This window comes from Nomascus leucogenys, chromosome 7b, assembly GCF_006542625.1.
Source record: "Nomascus leucogenys isolate Asia chromosome 7b, Asia_NLE_v1, whole genome shotgun sequence".
Lineage (NCBI taxonomy): Eukaryota > Metazoa > Chordata > Mammalia > Primates > Hylobatidae > Nomascus > Nomascus leucogenys.
This window is the reverse complement of record NC_044387.1, coordinates 36,631,200-36,653,943: the sequence shown is the minus strand read 5'-3', so window position 1 is coordinate 36,653,943 and position 22,744 is coordinate 36,631,200. Positions and strand designations below refer to the sequence as shown.

Genomic DNA, 22,744 nt, shown 5'->3' with positions numbered 1-22,744 from the left:
CTTATTACTGCCTAACATGTGTTAGTTCAGATCCTCTGAGAAGCAGATGTCAAGATGGGATTAAACATGCAAGAATTTTATTAGGAGAAATGCATGTGTGAAAGAAAATGGGGAGGTAGTCAAGAATGTCTTGGAGATACATATACCCACTATGTACCCACAAAAATTAAAAATTAAAAAAAAAAGGAAGCCTGGGAGAGCCAGCAGGCCTAAAATGGAAATGCATGCAAGTGTTCTAGGCTGTCATGCAATCTCAGGAAGATTCAGCAAGGCTGTTGGGAGATCCTGAGCCAGTCAGCCATCCTCAGAGGGATCCTGTGTTTCCTAAAAACAGCCTACCTTAATGGCACTGTCAGTCATTAGCTACGAATGGCCTGTGAAGGCAGCCTCTGCACCAATGCATCGTGGAGTTCAGAATACAGCAGAACTGGGGTCCCTGGCCAATTATGTTGCTGGTGTTCTACAAGGAGCATTCCAATGACTGCCACACATATTTTTATATGTATTTATTTCTTTATTATTTAATTCTTTCACCAGAATGAATGCTCTCTGAGGGCAGGGATTTGCCTTATTTATTTATTTAATCAACAAATACAAAATTGTACGTTAATCATGTATAACATGATGCTTTGAAATATGTATACATTGTGGGAATAGTTCAATTGAGCTATTCCAACAATTAACATAGGCATTACCTCATATACTGATCATTTTTTGTGGTGAGAACACTGAAAATCTCTCTTCATGATTTTCAAAATACAATGTTATTATTAACTATAGTCATGGTGTTGTACACTAGATTTTTTGAACTTCCTCCTATGTAACTGAAATTTTGAATCCTTTGATCAATATCTTCCCAACCACTGCCCGCTTCCCAGAACTACCATTCTATTCTCTACTTCTGTGAGTTCAACTTTTTTAGATTCTGCATATAAGTGAGATCACTTTTATTAGCTGCTATATCCTGTATGCTTGGTCCGTTCTAAATAATAATATTGGCCGGGCACAGTGGCTCATGCCTGTAATCCCAGCACTTTGGGAGGCTGAGGCAGGTGGATCACCTGAGGTCAGGAGTTCGAGACCAGCCTGGTCAACACAGTGAAGCCCCTTCTCCACTAAAAAATACAAAAATTAGCCGGGCGTGGTGGTGGGCACCTGTAATCCCAGCTACTCAGGAGGCTGAGGCAGGAGAATTGCTTGAACCCAGGAGACGGAGGTTGCAGTGAGCTGACACGGTGCCACTGCACTCCAGCCTGGGTGACAGAGTGAGACTCCATCTCAAAAAAAAAAAAAGAACAATATCTATTTGTGAAATAAACATATCTGAATTATGGCAATAACATAAGCTTCTATATTTAAAATAATGCATTATAAAACACATTACCCAATACTTGGTTAAGTGTTCAATAAATGGAAGGTATTTTTATCGAAAAAAATGAAAAATTATTAAGATCACACAGTAAAAAAGCAATGTTAGATTAGATTAAAAAACTAAGTTAGATTAGAGATGATAGTGGAATTACTTTGGGATAAATATACCAATATGATTTGGCTCTGTGTTCTCACCTAAATCAAGGGAGGGACCTGGAGGGAGGTAATTGGATCAAAGGGATGATTTATCCCTTGCTGTTCTCGTGATAGTCAGGGAGTTCTCACAAAATCTGATGGTTTAAACGTGTTTCCCAATTCCCCCTTTGCTCTCTCTCTCTCCTCCCGCTTTGTGAACAAGGTACTTGATTCCCCTTTGCCTTCTGCCAGATTGTAAGTTTCCTGAGGCCTCCCCAGCCATGTGGAACTGTGAGTCAATTAACTCTCCTTTCTTTATAAATTACCCAGTCTCAGGTAGTATCTTTATAGCAGCGTGAGAACGAACTAATTCATATACCTAGCCTGGATTTGGAATATCTGTTGGAACAATGAGTATATTAAACATACACAGGGAATCAGAAACACTAAAGTAGCCTAATTTTTAGGATAAACATTAGCATTAGCTCCATTCTCCAGACTCAAAATTGTCATTAAGATAGCCTATTTACAGGTCAGGCATGGTGGCTCATGCCTGTAATCCCAGCACTTTGGGAGGCTGAGGCAGATGGATCATATGAGGCCAAGAGTTCCAGACCACCCTGGCCAAAATGGTGAAACCCAGTCTCTACTAAAAATACAAAAATTAGCTGAGTGTGGTGGGGCACACCTGTAATCCCAGCTACTTGGGTGGCTGAGGCACAAGAATCCCTCGAACCTGGGAGGTGGAGGTTGCAGAGCCAAGATTGCACCACGGCACTCCAGCCTGGGTGACAGAGTGAGACCCTGTCTCAAAAACAAAAAAAGGTAGCCTATTTAGGAGCTTGCTAAAATGGTCTTATTTCTTGTGAGCATTCACATTTTGTATGTTATGTAAGAATTTTAAAAAATCAATATGGTGGATACTTTCCTTGATCACTATACCGTAACTCTTTGGGAACTGTATTACATAATGAGAAGGGAGTTCCCATGGGATTGACACGTAGTACAGTACTGCCTCATTTTTAATACCTAAAATGGTTTTTCATGTAAATACCTGTTTGGAATGTTTTGAATCAAGAAAAATGTTGCACCTGGATTCTGATTCCTCGACACAACAAAACAAGCATATAGTGAATAAAAACAATAATCTCCAAGTCCCTTGCTTTAGGGTGTTTCCACCTTGCTTAAGGAAAGTAGGCACCTGGAAGTTATAACCAATGAAAGAAGGTGACTCCTCTGTCAGCTGAAATAATGACAAATGCATTATTTAATCAACCTGAAATAATGTTTTTTTCTTCCCCATGTTATCTTGAAAAAGTAAGCAGGAATACTGATCAATTTCTACATATATTCCACTCTCAAACTTAATTTTTAAATTCAGTTTCTAACATCCATTTTTCCTTAATCCTACCTATGTAAAATATAAGGGTTCATGAAAGTTCTACAACATAGGTAACTGGCCTCAGGTACCAGGCCTCCTGGAGAAGACCTCTTCTAGGTCCTGTAGCACTCCAGGATCAGTATCTATTTTAAAACATAAAGTCAAATATGAACATGGGCCACATTTATTTAAGAAATACACATATATAATATTTTGTTTTTTTATTGTTTACATTTTTAACATACCTAAAAATTTGTAAAATATTGGATATAAATCAACCTGAAAGAAAACTAACCATTTTTCAAGGATACATCATCAACAAAGCTGCTAAATATTTCTGGTTTATCAAATTCAATCAACTTGTCTTTTCTTTGATCTTCCCAAATGAAATTTACATTAACGACAAAAGCAAACCACTTTTCTTTTGGGAAACAGAGGGTCACCATTATTAACTATTTCCTTACTCTCTCCTAGTCACTATTCCTCACACCTTACTGGCCATTTGAGACTTAGTTAGAGTTCCTTTATTAAAAGAACTAGATCAAACAATAGACTGTGAATATGAAATTATTTTTCACATTAATTTTACAAATAGTGTAACACAAATATATTTTACAAGTTTAAATAAAGTACCTTTCCACCTTCTTAAAAGATTCCTCACCTCCTAAATAGAAATCGCAGGGGAAATAATGCTATTAAGGATCATATATAAGATAGTAGTGGTGCACCTGTAGTCCCAGCTTCTCAGGAGATTGAGACAGGAGAATTGCCTGAGCCTGGGAAGTGGAGGTTGCAGTGAACCGAGATCGCACACCACTGCACTCCAGCCTAGGGGACAGAGCAAGATACTGTCTCACCAAAAAAAAATAAAAATAAAAAAATTAGAACAGATGAAAGGGGCCTAATAGATAGTAGAAACTGACTAAAATATAACTAATTTAATTATTTCCTAGAAGCCAATAGAAACACTGTAACATTTATTTTCTGGGTAGATCTCATGAATTGATCCTCAAAGGCAATTTAAAAATCTGTCGTTTGGAGGATCTAGTTTCTTAAGACATCTGTGATATTGTCCATGAGGATACCAGCGGTTACCAGCGGTATTTAGTAGGAAAGAACATTTTGCCAAGTTGTTCTATCATGGGTTTCTCAAGATGCTTACCTTTATCTTCCAATCTAGTTTTCAGCACTTGAACATATGTTTCTTCATTATTATGCACAGAATCTTGTTGAGGGTTTGTTTTGTATGCTCATATGAAATGTCCACAGAATGGTCGTAGCACACTATTGTTCTGCCATCAGATATCATAGCAAGCTCTTCTTTGTAATGATAGTCATCTGGTAGAGAAGAATATGGAGATTTAAGACAAACAATATAAAACCGTTTTGGATTGGTAATATTGGAACTATTCAAGATAGTTCTTTTTGATAGCACCCATTTTGCTGCTGCTACAGCCATGGTGTTTCAAGATGCTTATCAAGTGGTATGAGAAAAAATGTTCTGAAGAGAAACTGCTTTTAAAATCTGCTTCTATATTTCCTTTGAAAACCAGCACAAGACAAGGATGCCCTCTCTCTCCATTCCAATTCAACATAGTATTGGAAGTTCTGGCCAGGTCAATCAGGCAAGAGAAAGAAAGAAAGTGTATTCGAATAAGAACAGAGGAAGTCAAACTGTCCTTGTTTGCAGATGACATGATCCTATATATAGAAAACCCCATCATTTCAGCCCAAAAGCTTCTTAAGCTGATAAGCAACTTCAGCAAAGTCTCAAGATACAAAATCAATGTGCAAAAATCATTAGCATTCATATTCACTAACAACAGACAAGCAGAAACCCACATCATGAATGAACTCCCATTCACAATTGCCACAAAGAGAACAAAACAACTAAGAATACAGCTAACAACAGAGGTGAAAGATCTCTTCAAGGAGAATTACAAACCACTGCTCAAGGAAATCAAAGAGGACACAAGCAGATGGAAAAATACTCCATGTTCATGGATAGGAAGCATCAATATCACGAAAAATATTCCCATTACACTACCTACCATTGACATTCTTTGCAGAATTAGAAAAAAAACTATTTTAAAATTCATATGGAACTGAAAAAGAGCACACATAGCCAAGACAATCCTAAGCAAAAAGAACAAAGCTGGAGACATCAAGCTACCTGACTTCAAACTATACTACAAGGCTACAGTAACCAAAAGAGCATGGTACTGGTACAAGAACAGACACATAGACCGATGGAACAGAATAGAGAATCTAGAAATGAGACCACACACCTACAATCATCTGATCTTTGACAAACCTGACAAAAACAAGCGATGAGGAAAGGATTTCCTATTTAAAAATTGGTTCTAGGAGAACTGGCTAGCCATATGCAGAAAATTGAAACTGAACCCCTTCCTTACACCATATACAAAAATCAAAACTCAAGATGAATTAAAGACTTAAATGTAAAACCCAAAACTATAAGAACCCTAGAAGAAAATCTAAGCAATACCGTTTAGGACATAGGCACGGGCAAAGATTTCATGAAGAAAACACCAAAAGCAACTGCAACAAAAGCAAAAATTGACAAATGGGATCTAATTAAACTAAAGAGCTTCTACACAGCAAAAGAAACTATTATCAGATTGAATAGACAACCTACAAAATCGGAGAAAATTTTTGCAATCCATCCTACTGACAAAGGTCTAATATCCAACATCTATAAAGAACTTAAACAAATTTACAAGAAGACAAAAACAGACAACTCCATTAAAAAGTGGGCAAAGGACATGAACAGACTTTTCAAAAGAAGACATACATCCAGTCAACAATCATATGAAATATAGCTCAACGTCACCAATCATTAGAGAAATGCAAATCAGAACCACAATGAGATAACCATCTCACAGTAGTACTAGGTAATGGAATGATCTGTGCAGCAAACCACCATGGCACACATTTACCTATGTAACAAACCTGCACATCCTGCACATGTACCCCAGAACTTAAAATAAAAATTAAAAAAATAAAATAAAATCTGCTTCTAGGTATACCAATTTGCATTCCTTGACAGCTCCTCACTGTGAGACCACCATCTTGTTTCAAGAAATATATTCTTTACTTTTGATATACAGAAAGAGATGTGAAGATAGTGTATGATTAATCACAATACATTTCCTCACAAACTCATTGAAACCTATTAAAAATTCTTAAAAACTCAAAACTTTTAGCTTTGTATTAAAGTACTGGTCATTATAGTTACACAGAAAAAAATATGTTTTCAGATGAAAACATGTATAAATGTATACATTACAGTTAATAACCACAATTATCGGAATATATTAGGCTATGCTACTTGTACAACTTCATACTTTGTTTACTTAAGTGTCCTCTTGCTAGCATAGCAAAAAGATACTAATATTTTACAAATAGTATTAAGAATAAACGAAGAACAGAGTTCCAAGATGGCCGAACAGGAACGCTCTGGTCTGTAGCTCCCAGTGTGATCGAAGCAGAAGATGGGTGATTTCTGCATTTCCAACTGAGGTACCTGGTTCATCTCATTGGGACTGAATGGACAGTGGGTGCAGCCCACAGAGGGCGAGCTGCAGGAGGGCGGGGTGTCGCCTCACCCGGGAAGCACAAGGGGTCAGTGTCTACCCCTTTCCTAGCCAAGGGAAGCCGTGACAGAATACCTGGAAAAACGGGGGACACTTCTGCCCAAATACTGCACTTTTCCCAAGGTCTTAGCAACCGGCAGACAAGGAGACGCTCCTGTGCCTGGCTCCACAGGTCCCACGCCCATGGAGCCTTGCTCACTGCTAGCACAGCAGTCTGAGATTGAACTGTGAGGCGGCAGCCTGGCTGGGAAGGGGCATCCACCATTGCTGAGGCTTGAGTAGGTAAACAAAGCAGCCTGGAAGCTTGAACTGGGCGGGGCCCACCGCAGCTCAACAAAGCCTACTGCTTCTACACTCCACCTCTGTAGGTAGGGCATAGCTGAACAAAAGGCAGCAGACAACTTCTGCAGACTTAAATGACCCTGTCTGACAGCTCTGAAGAGAGCAGTGGTTCTCCCAGCACAGTGTTTGAGCTCTGAGAATGGACAGACTGCCTCCTCAAGTGGGTACCTGACCCCCGTGTAACCTAACTGGGAGACACCTCCCAATAGGGGCCGACAGACACCTCATATAGGCAGCTGCCCCTCTGGGATGAAGCTTCCAGAGGAAGGATCAGGCAGAAATATTTGCTGTTCTGCAATATTTGTTGTTGTGCAGCCTCTGCTGGTGATACCCAAGCAAACAGGTCTGGAGTGAACCTCCAGCAAACTCCAACAGACCTGCAGCTGAGGGACCTGACTGTTAGAAGGAAAACTAACAAACAGAAAGGAATAGCATCAACATCAACAAAAAGATCATCTACACCAAAACCCTATCTGTAGGTTACCAAAATCAAAGACCAAAGGTAGGTAAAACCACAAAGACGGGGAGAAATCAGAGCAGAAAAGCTGAAAATTCTAAAAATCAGACCGCCTCCTCTCCTCCAAAGCATCACAGCTCCTTGCCAGCAACGGAACAAAGCTGGACAGAGAATGACTTTGACAAGTTGATGGAAGTAGGCTTCAGAAGGTCAGTAATAACAAACTTCTCTGAGCTAAAGGAGGATGTTTGAAACCATCACAAGGAAGCTAAAAACCTTGAAAAAAGATTAGACAAATAGCTAACTAGAATAAACAGTGTAGAGAAGACCTTAAATGACCTGATGGAGCTGAAAACCATGGCATGAGAACTTCGTGACATATGCACAAGCTTCAACAGGCGATTCAAACAAGTGGAAGAAAGGGTATCAGTGACTGAAGATCAAATTAATGAAATAAAGTAAGAAGACAAGGTGAGAGAAAAAAAGAGTAAAAAGAAATGAACAAAGCCTCCAAGAAATATGGGACTATGTGAAAGACCAAATCTACGTTTGATTGGTGTACCTGAAAGTGATGGGGAGAATGGAACCAAGTTAGAAAACACTCTTCAGGATATTATCCAGGAGAACTTACCCAACCTAGCAAGGCAGGCCAACATTCAAATTCAAGAAATACAGAGAACACCACAAAGATACTCCTCAAGAAGAGCAACTGAAAGACACATAATTGTCAGATTCACCAAGGTTGAAATGAAGGAAAAAATGTTAAGGGCAGCCAGAGAGATAGGCCCACATAGGGAAGCCCATCAGACTAACCATGGGTCTCTCTGCAGAAACTCTACAAGCCAGAAGAGAGTGGGGGCCAATATTCAACATTCTTAAAGAAAAGAATTTTCAACCCAGAATTTCATATCCAGCCAAACTAAGCTTCATAAGTCAAGGAGAAATAAAATCCTTTACAGACAAGTAAATGCTGAGAGATTGTGTCACCACCAGGCCTGCTTTACAAGAGCTCCTGAAGGAAGCACTCAAGATGGAAAGAAACGACTGGTACCAGCCACTGCAAAAACATGCCAAACTGTAAAGACCATCAATGCTATAAAGAAACTGCATCAATTAATGGGCAAAATAATCAGCAAACATCATAATGACAGGATCAAATTCACACATAACAATATTAACCTTAAATATAAATGGACTAAATGCCCCAATTAAAAGACACAGACCGGCAAATTGGATAAAAATTCAAGACCCTCAGTGTGCTGTTTTCAGGAGACCCATCTCACGTGCAAAGACATACATGGGCTCAAAATAAAGGGATGCAGGAAGATCTACAAAGCAAATGGAAAGCAAAAAAAAAACAAAAAACAAAAAACAAAAAAAAAGCAGAGGTTGTAATCCTGGTCTCTGACAAAACAGACTTTAAGCCAACAAAGATCAAAGAGACAAAGAAGGCCATTACATAATGGTAAAGGGATCAATTCAACAAGAAGAGCTAACTATCCTAAACATATATGCAACCAATACAGGAGCACCTAGATTCATAAAGCAAGTACTTAAGGACCTACAAATAGACTTAGACTCCCACGCAATAATAATGGAAGACTAAATACCCCATTGTCAATATTAGACAGATCAACGAGACAGAAGGTTAACAAGGATATCCAGGACTTGAACTCAGCTCTGCACCAAGTGGACCTCATAGACATCTACAGAACTCTCCACCCCAAATCAACAGAATATACATTCTTCTCAGCACCACATCACACTTATTCTAAAATTGACCACATAATTGGAAGTAAAGCACTCCTCAGCAAATGTAAAAGAACAGAAATCACAACAAACTGTCTTTCAGACCACAGTGCAATCAAGTTAGAACTCAGGATTAAGAAACTCACTCAAAACTGCACAACTACATGGAATCTGAACAACTTGCTCCTGAATGACTACTGGGTAAATAATGAAATGAAGGCAGAAATAAAGATATTCTTTGAAACCAATGAGAACAAAGACACAATGTACCAGAATCTCTGGGACACATTTAAAGCACTGTGTAGAGGGATATTTATAGCACTAAATGCCCACAAGAGAAAACAGGAAAGACATAAGATCGACCCCCTAACATCACAATTAAAAGAACTAGACAAGCAAGGGCAAACAAATTCAAAAGCTAGCAGAAGGCAAGAAATAACTAAGATCAGAGCAGAACTGAAAGAGACAGAGACACAAAAAGCCCTTGAAAAAATCAATGAATCCAGGAGCTGGTTTTTTGAAAGATCAACAAAATTGATAGACTGCTAGCAAGACTAATAGAGAAGAAAAGTGAGAAGAATCAAATAGACACAATAAAAAATGATAAATGGTATACCACCAATCCCACAGAAATACAAACTACTATCACAGAATACTATAAACACCTCTACACAAATAAACTAGAAAATCTAGACGAAATGGATAAATTCCTGGACACATACACCCTCCCAAGACTAAACCAGAAAGAAGTTGAATCTCTGAAGAGACCAATCCCAGGCTCTGAAATTGAGGCAAGAATTAATAGCCTACCAACCAAAAAAAGTCCAGGACCAGATGGATTCACAGGTAATTCTACCAGAGGTACAAAGTGGAGCTGTTACCATTCCTTCTGAAACTATTCCAATCAATAGAAAAAGACAGAATCCTCTGTGACTCATTTTATGAGGCCAGCATCATCCTGATACCAAAGCCTGGCAGACACACAACAACAAAAAAGAGAATTTTAGGCCAATATCCCTGATGAACATTAAAGTGAAAATCCTCAATAAAATACTGGCAAACTGAATCCAGCAGCACATGAAAAAGTTTATCCACCACGATCAAGTTGGCTTCAACCCTGGGATGCAAGGCTGGTTCAATATACACCAATCAATAAACATAATACATCACATAAGCAGAACCAATGACAAAAACCACATGATTATCTCAATAGATGCAGAAAAGGCCTTCAACAAAATTCAACAGCCCTTCACGCTAAATACTGTCAGTAAACTAGGTATTGATGGAATATACCTCAAAATAATAAGAGCTATTTATGACAAACACACAGCCAATATCATACTGAATGGGCAAAAACTCGAACCATTCCCTTTGAAAACTGGCACAAGACAGGGATGCCCTCTCTCACCACTCCTATTCAATATAGTGTTGGAAGTTCAGGGCAATCAGGCAAGAGAAAGAAATAAAGGGTATTCAGTTAGGAAATGAGGAAGTCAAATTGTCCCTGCTTGCAGATGACATGATTGTATATTTAGAAAACCCCATCATCTCAGCCCAAATCTCCTTAAGCTGATAAGCAACTTCAGCAAAATCAATACAAAATCGATACAAAAATCAATGTGCAAAAATCACAAGCATTCCTATACACCATTAACAAACAGAGAGCCAAATCATGAGTGAACTCCCATTCACAATTGCTACAAAGAGAATAAAATACCTAGAAATCCAACTTACAAGGGATATGAAGGACATCTTCAAGGAGAACTCCAAACCACTGCTCAATGAAATAAAAGAGGACACAAACAAATGGAAGAATATTCCATGCTCACAGATGGGAAGAATCAATATCATGAAAATGGCCATACTGCCCATAATAATTTATAGATTAAATGCTATCCCCATCAAGCTACCAATGACTTTCTTCACAGAATTGGAAAAAACTACTTTAAAGTTCATATGGAACCTAAAAAAGAGCCCACATTGCCAAGACAATCCTACGCAAAAAGAACAAAGCTGGAGGCATCATGTTACCTGACTTCAAACTATACTACAAGGCTACAGTAACCGAAACAGCATGGTACTGGTACTAAAACAGAGATATAGACCAATGGAACAGAACAGAGGCCTCAGAAATAACACCACACATCTACAACCATCTGATCTTTGACAAACCTGACAAAAACAAGAAATGGGGAAAGGATTTCCTATTTAATAAATGGTGCTGGGAAAACTGGCTAGCCATACGTATAAAGCGGAAACTGGGTCCCTTCCTTACACCTTATACAAAAATTAATTCAAGATGGATTAAAGACTTACATGTTAGACCTAAAACCATTAAAATCCCACAAGAAAACCTAGGCAATACCATTCAGGACATAGGCGTGGGCAAGGACTTCATGTCTAAAACACCAAAAGCAATGGCAATAAAAGCCAAAATAGATAAATGGGATCTAATTAAAGTAAAGAGCTTCTGCACAGCAAAAGAAACTACCATCAGAGTGAACAGGCAACCTACAGAATGGGAAAAAATTTTAGCAACCTATCCATCTGACAAAGGATAATATCCAGAATCTACAAAGAACTTAAACAAAATTACAAGAAAAAAACAATCCCATCAAAAAGTGGGCAAAGGATATGAACAGACACTTCTCAAAAGAAGACATCTATGCAGCCAACAGACACATGAAAAAATGCTTATCATCACTGGTCATCAGAGAAATGCAAATCAAAACCACAAACAGATACCATCTCACGCCAGTTAGAATGGCAATCATTAAAAAATCAGGAAACGGCTGGGCGTGGTGGCTCACACCTGTAATCCCGGCACTTTGGGAGGCCAAGTTGGGCGGATCACGAGGTCAGGAGATAGAGAACATCCTGGCTAACAGGATGAAACCCTGTCTCTACTAAAAATACAAAAAACAAAAAATTAGCCTGGCGTGGTGGCGGGCGCCTGTAGTCCCAGCTACTTGGGAGGCTGAGGCAGGAGAATGGTGTGAACCCAGGAGGCGGAGCTTGCAGTGAGCCAGAATTGCACCACTGCACTCCAATCTGGGCAACAGAGTGAGACTCTGTCTCCAAAAAAAAAAAAAAAAAAGTCAGGAAACAACAGATGCTGGAGAGGATATGGAGAAATAGGAACGCTTTTACACTGTTGGTAGGAGTGTAAATTAGTTCAAACATTGTGGAATACAGTGTGGCAATTCCTCAAGGATCTAGAACTAGAATTACTATTTGACCCAGCAATCCCATTACTGGGTATATACCCAAAGGATTATAAATCATGCTATTATAAAGACACATGCACACATATGTTTACTGTGGCATTATTCACAATAGCAAAGACTTGGAACTAACCCAAATGTCCATCAGTGATAGACTGGATTAAGAAAATGTGGGACATATACACCATGGAATACTATGTAGCCATAAAAAAGGGATGAGTTCATGTCCTTTGTAGGGACACGGATGAATCTGAAAACCATTATTCTCAGCAAACTATCACAAGGACAGAAAACCAAACACTGCATGTTCACACTCACAGGTAGGAATTGAACAATGAGATCACTTGGACACAGGGTGGGGAACATCACACACTGGGGCCTGTCAGGGGGTGGGGGGCTGGGGGAAGGATAGCATTAGGAGAAATACCTAATGTAAATGATGAGTTGATGGGTGCAGCAAACCAACATGGCACATGTATACCTATGTATCAAACCTGCACGATGTGCACATGTACCCTAGAACTTAAAGTATAAAAAAAAGAATAAACAAGAACAAGTTATTATTTTGCTAGGTACAACCAACTAGTACTATATTAACAGCATGATGAAGGCCAGTGCGTGGCTCATGCCTGTAATCCCAGCACTTTGGGAGGCCGAGGTGGGTGGATTACCTGAGGTCGGGTGTTGGAGATCAGCCTCGCCAACATGGCAAAACCCCTTCTCTACTAAAACTACAAAAAAATTAGCTGGGCATGGGGGCATGTGCCTGTAGTCCCAGCTACTAAGGAGGCTGAGGCAGGAGAAACGCTTGAATCCGGGAGGCGGAGGTTGCAGTCAGCCGAGACCGGGCCACTGCACTCCACCCTGGGCAACAAGGGTGAAATTGTCTCAGAAAAAAAAAAAAAAAAAAAAGAAAGCTACTGTTCTTTCTTGTGCTAGTTGCTGCTTGCAATTTAAATGTCAACACTGTTTTTAGCAACTGAAATGGCTTCCTTCTATCACATTAACACTATTAAAACTTGATAAAGAGTTCTTTAGAGTTAAAAGTATTTGAAACGTTAGCAGAATAAAACTTGTAGAAAGAAATTTAATCAAAACACTTTGATTTAATAATGTCTAAAAGGATTTAACACACATACAAGGGATTTTATCTGCTAAGAGTTGGTTTGTGTTTTTCCTCAGCACAATTTAGGGTTTAGGGCTTGTTTTACAGATAAGAAAATGAAAGATTCAAGAGCACAAACAGTTAAGAATTGGAAAAAAATTCAGTACTCTAGTACTTCTGCCTTTATATATACTTATAAGTCTTGAAAGTATTTTTGCCACTGAATATTTTCCAACAATTTTATTACATTATTTAAAATTAAGTGTTATTTTACTTTTTTCTTTTGACTGTGAAGTGAATTTCAACAAGGAAGTTCAACTTGAAAACACTGTGCCCTGAATATTTTTGTCATCTTTACAAGAAAAGTGCTCTCCAGGGCAACTTCCTTTGGGTCTAGTATTTCAGCCAATATGCTATGAGCAAAAGACACTGTGTTACTTTACTATTGTATTTCTTAAAGAATTACTTTAAAAACAAGTCAGTCCAAGGTGAGTGTGTGTGTGTTTGTGCGCACGTGCAAGTCACACAGGCTTGGATTTGTTATATTTCCAAGGAGTGGGAAAATAAGTTTGATAAATTTGCAAACACGATGGATGTTTTTTGTACAGTCAGAGAACTACCATGGATATCACAATTCAGAAAAAAGAAAATATTCGCCTTTGAAATACTCTTGACCTCCTTGTGTTCTCTTTCCTTTGTCTTATAAAAGGGTACAAAAGTGCCAAGTATGTTTATCAATATTCCAATATTTGAATATATAAGAAATTTTACTGTACTTTAAGAAAGAAAAGAGTTCCATCTTCCATGAAACTTCAGAATACTTCAGGGAAAATTGTTCACACTAGGCAAATTCCAAATGTTAAGGAATTGGATTTCAGTCCTGGTTCTGCCAGAGTCTATAATGACCTTGGGTAAGTTTTCTTCCCTGGGCTTAAGTTTTCTCATATGTACAGTGAGGGATTTTAACAAACTAATCTCTGAGGTCCTTTCCGTCTCTAAGATTCTAAGGCATCGTATATATAAAATAATGTTATAAAACTAGGTTTATAAAAAGTTGAGAATTAATGTTCATAGAAAGGAATCCTAGTGAATAACTTTATGACAATTAAACCTCGAGATATTTTCGGCCATTACTTCTGGACCTATTATTAGTACAGTACATACTGGCTTTGTTCATTTCTACTTACTCTATTGTATTTCCATGGCTGTAACTTGACAGCATATTTAACTGATATGGTCTTTTATTTAGTCATTCATCTTCTGTTTATTGAGTGCTTCCTATGTTCTAGACACTATGCTAGGTACCTCATTTTGATTATTTCTAAAATAAGGACATTAGTAATATCTAAATATTAATATTTAGGGTCATTGAAAAAGTTAAATAAAATAGCCTGCATAAAGCAGTTAGTTTCTAACACATATTTAGGGATTAAATAACAATTGAGAAAAGGCACTTTCATGCATTTAGAACAATGTACTCTAATTCTTTCATTTAAGCATGAGGAAAGAGAGGTTAAAAGAGGTTAAAACTGACCTGCCCACAGTCATACAACTACTTGTTGAGAGCAAAGAACATTCAGTGTTGTTTCTATCATATCCACATTGCTTCTGAGCACAAATAATTCCACAATTTTTTTTTCATTCTTTTGCTCAGATTACAAAACATTGCCAGAAAAAAAAATTACAAAACTAGGCAAATAAATGTCCAGAGGGGCTGGCAGTCCTATTTAATCCTGTTAACAGCAATCCAGTTAGCTAGGATACCCTGCTACACACAGATGAAGAAACTGAGATTTATGGAAGTTAATAACTTTTCAAGATCACACAAACAATAAATGGCAATGTCAGGATTTAAATCTGTTTCTGTCCAGGTACAAAAACCATACTATTTTATGACACCATGTTGCCCTTAAACATTTCTTTTCTTGGCTTTCTAACAGTTTTAGTTCTGCCATTAGGATTAATTTAGGCTGCAGCTGGGGCAGAATGTCAGGAATCCAGCCTTCGTCAACATTTTCCTTAATGACATAGCTGAAGACAAAGAAGATATTACTAATTTTTGCAATACAAAAATAGAGGAAGAATAGTGAATCTTATGAGATAAGATGAAACTTATTGGCATGAAACTTCAAAGCAAAATAAGATACTTAAAAGAAAAGAAGAAAACCAATGATCGGGTTGCTTGTGCTCTGAGACAGCATAAATATTTTTGTCCAGAAAAGAATAATGGCATTAAGATTTGGAAAACCTGGCTTCCTATCACTTTATAAAAGAAAAATAAATTAAAAATTAAGTATTTTGAACATAAACTAATGTTGGTTAACAAAGTGACACAGTTGCAAAACAATCTTATTTAAACTATCCTGATAAGAAAACAGTGTCTGAACTATGGGAGGAAGTAATTTCTCCAAACCACAATTGGGGTAATTGCAAAAATCTGTTTTTATTTTTGGGCACCACATGTTTTTCTGAAGTTGACAAGACAGCATCTTGAATTCAGTCACATGGATAGTATGTGAGGCTTGTTACTGCATTTGCCAGGAACATGTTGATGAAGCCATTGTCAGTGAACATAGATAAGAGTCTCCTTAGATACAGACTCATATGGGGGAGAAAAGCATTTTAAACAATGACAGAAAAATGTTTTCCTGTTACTGATAACTGAAATATCTCATTCACTTTTGGTTTTAGAACATAGCCAAACTGAAGTTTAAGTTACAGGCTCATGCATATTTCTGTTCTTTTGCTCTCGTTCTTTACTTTTTACTCTTATTTTAATTCCTGATAGCTCTGATTGTTTTTTCTTATTTATATTTGACCTCCATTTTTTATTATATGCTAGAATTCATTTAAAATCATTTAAATAATTTGTAGGATGAGGTGAAGTACTGTATAATAAATGAATGAATATGTGGATTAGTGTAATATTTACTAGGCTTTCAAAAATTGTTGCTAGAGTGGAGTATTTTAGCTTAAAAACACAAAAGATATTTTCAGTGTTAAATAGTGTCTTATGAAAAAGGAGAATATAGATTTCTGTTGTTTCAAAGGATAGAAATAAGGCTAGTATGTGGAAATTACTAGGAGATAGTTTCCAACTCATTGTGATGAACATTTTTTTAACAGTTAGTCTTAAAAGGGCAATAATAGGCTGCCCTGCAAAGCATTAGGTTTTCTATCACTGTTACCATATTTGAACAGAAGCTGATAGCCCACTGGTAAGGATGATCCTCTACTGAGTGGGAGGCTGGACCAGATGAAATCTAAAGCTCTCTGTATTTTTTGAGATTTTAATTAAATACATATCATTGTCATCAATGATAATGGGATTCTATAAGAACCTTTTTTTTTTTTTTTTTTTTTTAGTAATCAGTGTTAGTAATCACAATAATGGCACTAATGGCCATCATAACCTAGTGTGGGACTTTACAGTTGCTTTCATCTAGGGCCTTATAAGAAGATATTTGTGTAAGTATTTCTTCTCACCCAAATTTTACTGATAAGAAAATTAGAATGTTTCAATGTGAAATAACATACAAGGGTAATGAAATGGCCTACACTGACCCTAAGTCAGCAAAAATTAAAGAGGCCACTAGTTAAACCACTAGCAGTGATTTACTAGCAAATGTTGACCTTGTTATGGCAGAGCCTTAGAAGGTCTGGGATGGATGGCCAGAAAAGTTTCAGCCAAGGAAGAGCTAGCTAAGATATCATGGATATTGAATTTGAACTTCCAGTGTTTAACACAATGTCATGCTGCAGAGCTTTGAGGAATCCAGTAAACACTAAAGTCCAAAATTCCTTGTAAGAGGAGAAAGGATCCTCAGGAACTCTCTCTCTCCTTCCCACTTCATCTCTGCCTTATTCGTTCAGACCAGCTACTTTCAGTGACAAGGCACATTGCTACAGCAATCACTTAGAGACCCATGGGAAGAATGTTCTAGGCCAGTAATTCTCAACCTTGATCCTACTGACATTGGGGACTGGATAATTCTTTGTTGTGGGAGGCTGTCTTGTCCTTTGTAGGATGTTTAGCAGCATCTCTGCCCCCAACTGTGACAACCAAAAATGTTTCCAACCATTGCCAAATGTCCATGGGAGAGAAAACCACCCCCAGTCTAGAACTAGTCTTCCAGACATAGGGAATAGAGAATGCAAAGCCTTGAACAGCATGAGATGTTGTTGCGGAGGTGGGAACAGATCATTCAGGGGTCTATAGGCCTTGGCAAGAATTTTGGATTTTATTCTATGTGAATGGAAAGTCACTGAACAATTTAAGTTGGGGAGTAACTTGTCAATATTTTTATTTTTATTTTTTATTTTATTTTTTGAGACGGAGTCAATATTTTTAAAAGACTATTTGGCTGTTGTGTGGGAAATAGATTTAAAACCATGAGGATAAATGACATCTCAGGATCAGGCACTAAGGCACATCAACATTTAAAGTAGATTGAAAAGTACAAGAGAAAAGGAGGCTGAGAAAGAGAAGCCCATGAGGCAGGATGAAAGCCATAAAGGAATGATGTCACAAAAATTGAGATGAAGATGTCAAGGAGGGAGTGGTCAATTGTGACTAGATTTTTCTGGTTGGCTCATCCCTGAGTCATAGCCTAGAGATTTCTCTTCTTGCCTAGCTATAGTTTCTCCTACAGTTCTTCTGTATCTTATTCCAAATGAATCATTCTGTCCCAGAACTTACAAAGGCTTCCCATTGTAGTCCTGTACTGGCCTTATTCAATCCTGTTCCTAAAACTTTGCTCTTTTAAGTTACATATCTTCCTCAATGCCTTCAAATACACTTGCTTATAACCCTTCCAAGCTGAAGTTCATATTTGATCTCCCACAGAAGCCCTCTCCAATTTTAGCCCACACACACATGACTCTATTCAAAAAAATCAACAAAACTTCCCATTTTTACTTCATCCAATAAACACTACTTGTTAAGCATCTGTGCTAGGCACTGTGCTATGCCTTGGAAATATGAAAAAACAGAGGGCTTAGGTAGTAAGGAAATTCACTTGTCATCCTTATGGATGCATTTACGAAAAAAAGGATTCTGTCTAGTATCTAACCCTGAGTCAGTCATTCATCTACTACTTCCCTATGCTATACTTCACTCTACCCCACCCATTCACTCTACCCCACCCAGCTCAGTCATGGTTAAGCTGTTGATTACCTCCTGGAACTACTGGGTTACAGCTCTGCAGGACACAATGTTGCTATTCCTACCAGACATTAGTGGCAGGGTGCATCTAGCCACAGGGTAGCACATTTCTCAAAGTCTGGGTTATAATCGATCCAGAATAACACTAAGAGGTGTGTATATGTGCTGGTGGTGTGAACTTTGGCTGAGCCTCAGCTGAACGATCTAGGGTATTCTTTGGCATGCCAAGCCTACTCCCTTTCATGATCTCTTTGCCTGTGTGAGGTGCAGAGATTGGTCTTCACAAATTTGGGTGCAGCCAATCAGAAACTAGTGAATCAAACCCACACACATGTCCCTCACGGACAAATAGTAAGAGTTAATATATTTTAAATCCTTGTTGTGACTTTCTTGATTACAAATTTTCTGGGAGCAACTGCTGTCCTGCAATGTCAATTTTCCATTTTTTCATGTTTGCTTCAGACTCCGCCCTCTTGATACTTAAATTGGGTCCTATTACAACTCTACCATTTAAGGATCGGTACATAGATATCATTTTAAATGTATAGTTAGGGTTTAGTCAAATTCTTGGGCAGGGTGAACTGAAGGGTATTCTTCTGTAATTGCTAAATAAGGAAGGGAGGTAGTATAATCCATTATTATCCACAGTTCAAATTATTTCTCAAGGGTGGAGGTGGGGGTTACTCTGTCAGGTACATTTGCAGAGAAATAAATATAGTAAAACATAATTGTTTTAAAAATAAGTCCCAAAAGGGTGAAGGAATGACAATTTTGTCTCAGGAAGTTATGAAAAGATCCATGGAGATAAGCATTCGAGAGAGAACCAAAGGATCTTGAGAGAACCAAGAACACAGAAAGCAAGGACTTTAGAAAGATTAATGTGGAGGAACTGGAGGAAGAATGGCGATGAGTTTAACAGTGTGATCATGAAAGGCCCTGCCGGTGGGTAATGAAAAATTCTTAGCAGAGAAGTATAATGATCGTATTTTCACGTTAGAAAAATTATTAATAGAATGGAGGTTGGACTGGTGTGGGAAATAACTAGAGGATATCTTGTGAATATTGCAATAGTACAAGGAAGTTGAGTCATAAGGGATGGTGATTACTTGAAGGACTAAGACAGTGAGAGTGGAGGGGTGGATCTGAGAGATACTTAACGAAATAAGAGTCAAAATTTGATATTAGAAAAGAGGAAATGAAGGAAAAGTAACAGGGGTACTCATAGATTTCTGACTTGGGCAGTTGCGTGTCATTTTCTGAAACAGGGAATGGAAATGGTGTAGGTTCCAGATGGGTGAAGAGGGACATGGCATCAGGAACAGATTATAGTAAAGATGTCCATGCCAATTTGGGACATATTTAAGGTACTGTGTGAAATCCAAATGAAGATGTTGCTTAAAAATGTCTGACGTATAGACACACACCTGAGAGTTCTTGGTGCACAGGACACGTGGTAGCTAAGTCCATGATGGGAAAGAGACTGCTCAAGGAGACATGGATTAACATTAAACAGAAACAGCAAAAGAAAATGGAGTGCTGGCGAACAGAGACCACGCAGCAGAAAAACAGTATTTAAAGTGCACCAGAAAAGTAGCTGCAGAATGAGGAGAAAATGACATTAGAGAAATGGAGGGGAGAGTTAATGGTGTGCTCTTACTGTTTTAAAAATGCAGAGTAGGATCTTTTTTTTCCCCACCCCTCCTAAAGTTTTTAATATTTTGAGAGCAGAAACCACGGCTTCATTCCATCCTATTTCCTACAGTGCCTAGTTCAGTAAAGGGAACATAGTAAATGCTCAATAAATTCTTAATGATTCAGCCTCAGACATTACAAACGGGTCCAATTTGTTTCCTGTATCAACGTCCAATATTTCTTCCCCCTATTTCTTCAAATAAACTTTTAGAAGTGCCTCTGGGTTTACTGAAATCCATTTTTACAATTAGTATGTTCAACTTACACCAGCTTCGGAATGATTTCCAAAACCTTCTTTATTTACTTGAGAGATATTTGGTTTCTTTTACTACTATTCCTAAGAAACGTTTTTTAAAATCAAAGTTTAGCCCAATTCCCAGCAGTACCTTTTAACTTAAAACCTGTTCGAAAGCACGGCAAAGAGGCGTACAGACTTTTCTGACAATCATTAACCAGGTCAACAGACTTATTAAAGCTCTCTAATTAAAGGCAAGAAACAACTGCTTGGGGAATACACATTCACGCCACAGGAAGCCATTTAACTGCAAATAGATCGTCTAACGACTCACGGAAAGCTAAAGGAAACTGCGTGTCCGCATGGGGTTCTGATGCCAAACTACGGATTGTTCTCTCAGGTAACACCTAACCTAAGTGAAGTCCTTGGTGGATCCGCGTTCTTGAGCTTAGAAAATACCGAATGAACTACCAAGAGCACCAGAATAATCGCCTCCTCCTGAGGAACTAGCCTCTTTCTCGCCACACCAGACAGCACGTCCTACAACCACCTTTCCCCCAACAACCAAACTCCAGCGCCAAGCTGCCGCTTTTGAGGAAATGTTCTATCTCTTGGTCTCGCGCGATTTCGCGCCTCCGAGGAAGCCAACTGTATCGCGCACGCCATCAAATCCCCGCGGGAATAGAATTCCGCAGGTCCAGAAAGCCGGGAAATCGCGAGGGGAGGCGGAGTTACCTCGGTGAGCGTGGAGGCGGAGCCCGCTCCGAGGGGCGGGCTCGAGGCGGGGAGAGGGGCGGGGCTCCAGAGACCTGTTGATCGCAGGTGTCACTGGCCTGACTGGTCCCTGGGTACTGGGGCGTATGCGCATGCTCCGCTCACAGGGTCGGGCTCTGGGCGGCGGAGACCAGCAGCCTGTGCTCCAGTTCCCGGTGAGCCTCGGTACGGTGGCAGCAGTCAGTGTGTCTGGCGGGTGTCGGCGTGAAGCGGAGCTGGGCCAGCGGGAGGTAGCTCTGTGGGAGTGGAAGGCCCGTATTTCTCTACCTGGACCGCACGCTCCTCGCGCAAGGAGGGTAGAGCTCAAGGTATGTCTCCGAAACTAGCCCTCTGGTTGTAGATCCAGCGACCTGCGACCCCCGCAGGCCTGACCGGGACACTCATTCTAGCCCCAGAGCTCGTCTCTCCCCTCGCAGCCCGGCGACCTCCTCTGGCCCCGGCCCTCTGGGCACACACACACTCTCTTTGCTGGGCGGTTCAGACGCCAGAGGTCACGCAGCCCTCTCGCCCCTTCTCTCCGCGTCTGGCGGAGATGCCTGTGGCCAGGCTGGAGGCGCGCGCGAGGCGGGAGGAGGTGCTGTACTTGTTGGGTCCTGGTTGTTATTGCTGCCGTGTTTGAGGGCGGCGACAAGCTGGAGTCCTGCTGGGGTTGTGAATATTACCCTTACTTGGCTCCTGCCCCTGGCTGTCCAAGCCACATTGCCTCGCCTGAGCACACAGTTTTTTACTTAAAGGGGTCCAGGATGGTTATGCTCCCTCCTTGGAGAAGAGAGATGACTGGACTCGTGAGATTCTTGCGGTGGTGATTTCTCAGTGGTAGTGGTGATGTATATAATGTTAATGTTTAGCTTCTAAAGGGCGGCTTACGGGGCATTTACCAAACTATTTTTAAACAGTGTTGGAGAACAGGAAGTACTAGCACAGGTGTAATAGGGAGGGTTTCTAAAACCTGCAATCTGAGGATGTTTTGAGGTTTGTAACCCTGCTACGAGGTTTTCTTTATCAATGCAAAGTATGCAGGGAATTACCAGTTGGACAGCAAAGTTTTCCGAACGTTTCCTTATCTGGAAATATATATATATGTGTGTGTGTGTGTGTGTGTGTGTGTATGTATGTATAAATATATATATTTTGCAAAGAATATCTAAGGCTATTTTTGAGGTAGGTTTAATAGTAAACTTAACCTGTAGTCCCAGCTACTCGGGAGGCTGAGGCAGAAGGATTGCTTGAACCGGAGGTTGCAGTGAGCCGAGATCGCGCCACTGCATTCCAGCAGGGGCGACAGAGCCAGACTCCGTCTCCAAAAAAACAAACAAAAAAACCCAGTACACTTAGGAAGGAAGGTTTTTGTGATTAAGATCTGATTCACTTTTAGTTATTTAAAGAATAGGCTTGCTGGTTTTCACCATTTAAAATGAGTAGCAAGTGCTAACACAAAATGTCTGATGGAAATGAACTTTTAGTTACATTGATACTTGTTAGTTTTATTTTCTGTTCT

General features: G+C 39.3%; 1 protein-coding gene and 1 long non-coding RNA gene across 4 annotated transcripts in view; one reads left to right on the top strand and one right to left on the bottom strand.

Annotated features, from left to right (window-relative positions):
* Positions 1-1,404: 1,404 nt before the first annotated feature.
* On the bottom strand, positions 1,405-21,323 carry LOC100599606. Its single transcript, XR_122271.4, has 3 exons — positions 21,208-21,323; positions 4,050-4,225; positions 1,405-3,030 (listed from the first exon to the last, which is right to left on the bottom strand). It is a non-coding gene; the product is annotated as an uncharacterized LOC100599606 (long non-coding RNA).
* The window catches only part of USP53 (ubiquitin specific peptidase 53), a 71,969-nt gene continuing 70,520 nt past the window's right edge, over positions 21,296-22,744 (top strand). For all 3 annotated transcript variants that reach the window (XM_030815751.1, XM_030815752.1, XM_030815750.1), the window contains exon 1: positions 21,296-21,554. The gene's annotated coding sequence lies outside the window, so the exon portion shown is untranslated. The remainder of the gene's footprint in view (positions 21,555-22,744) is intronic.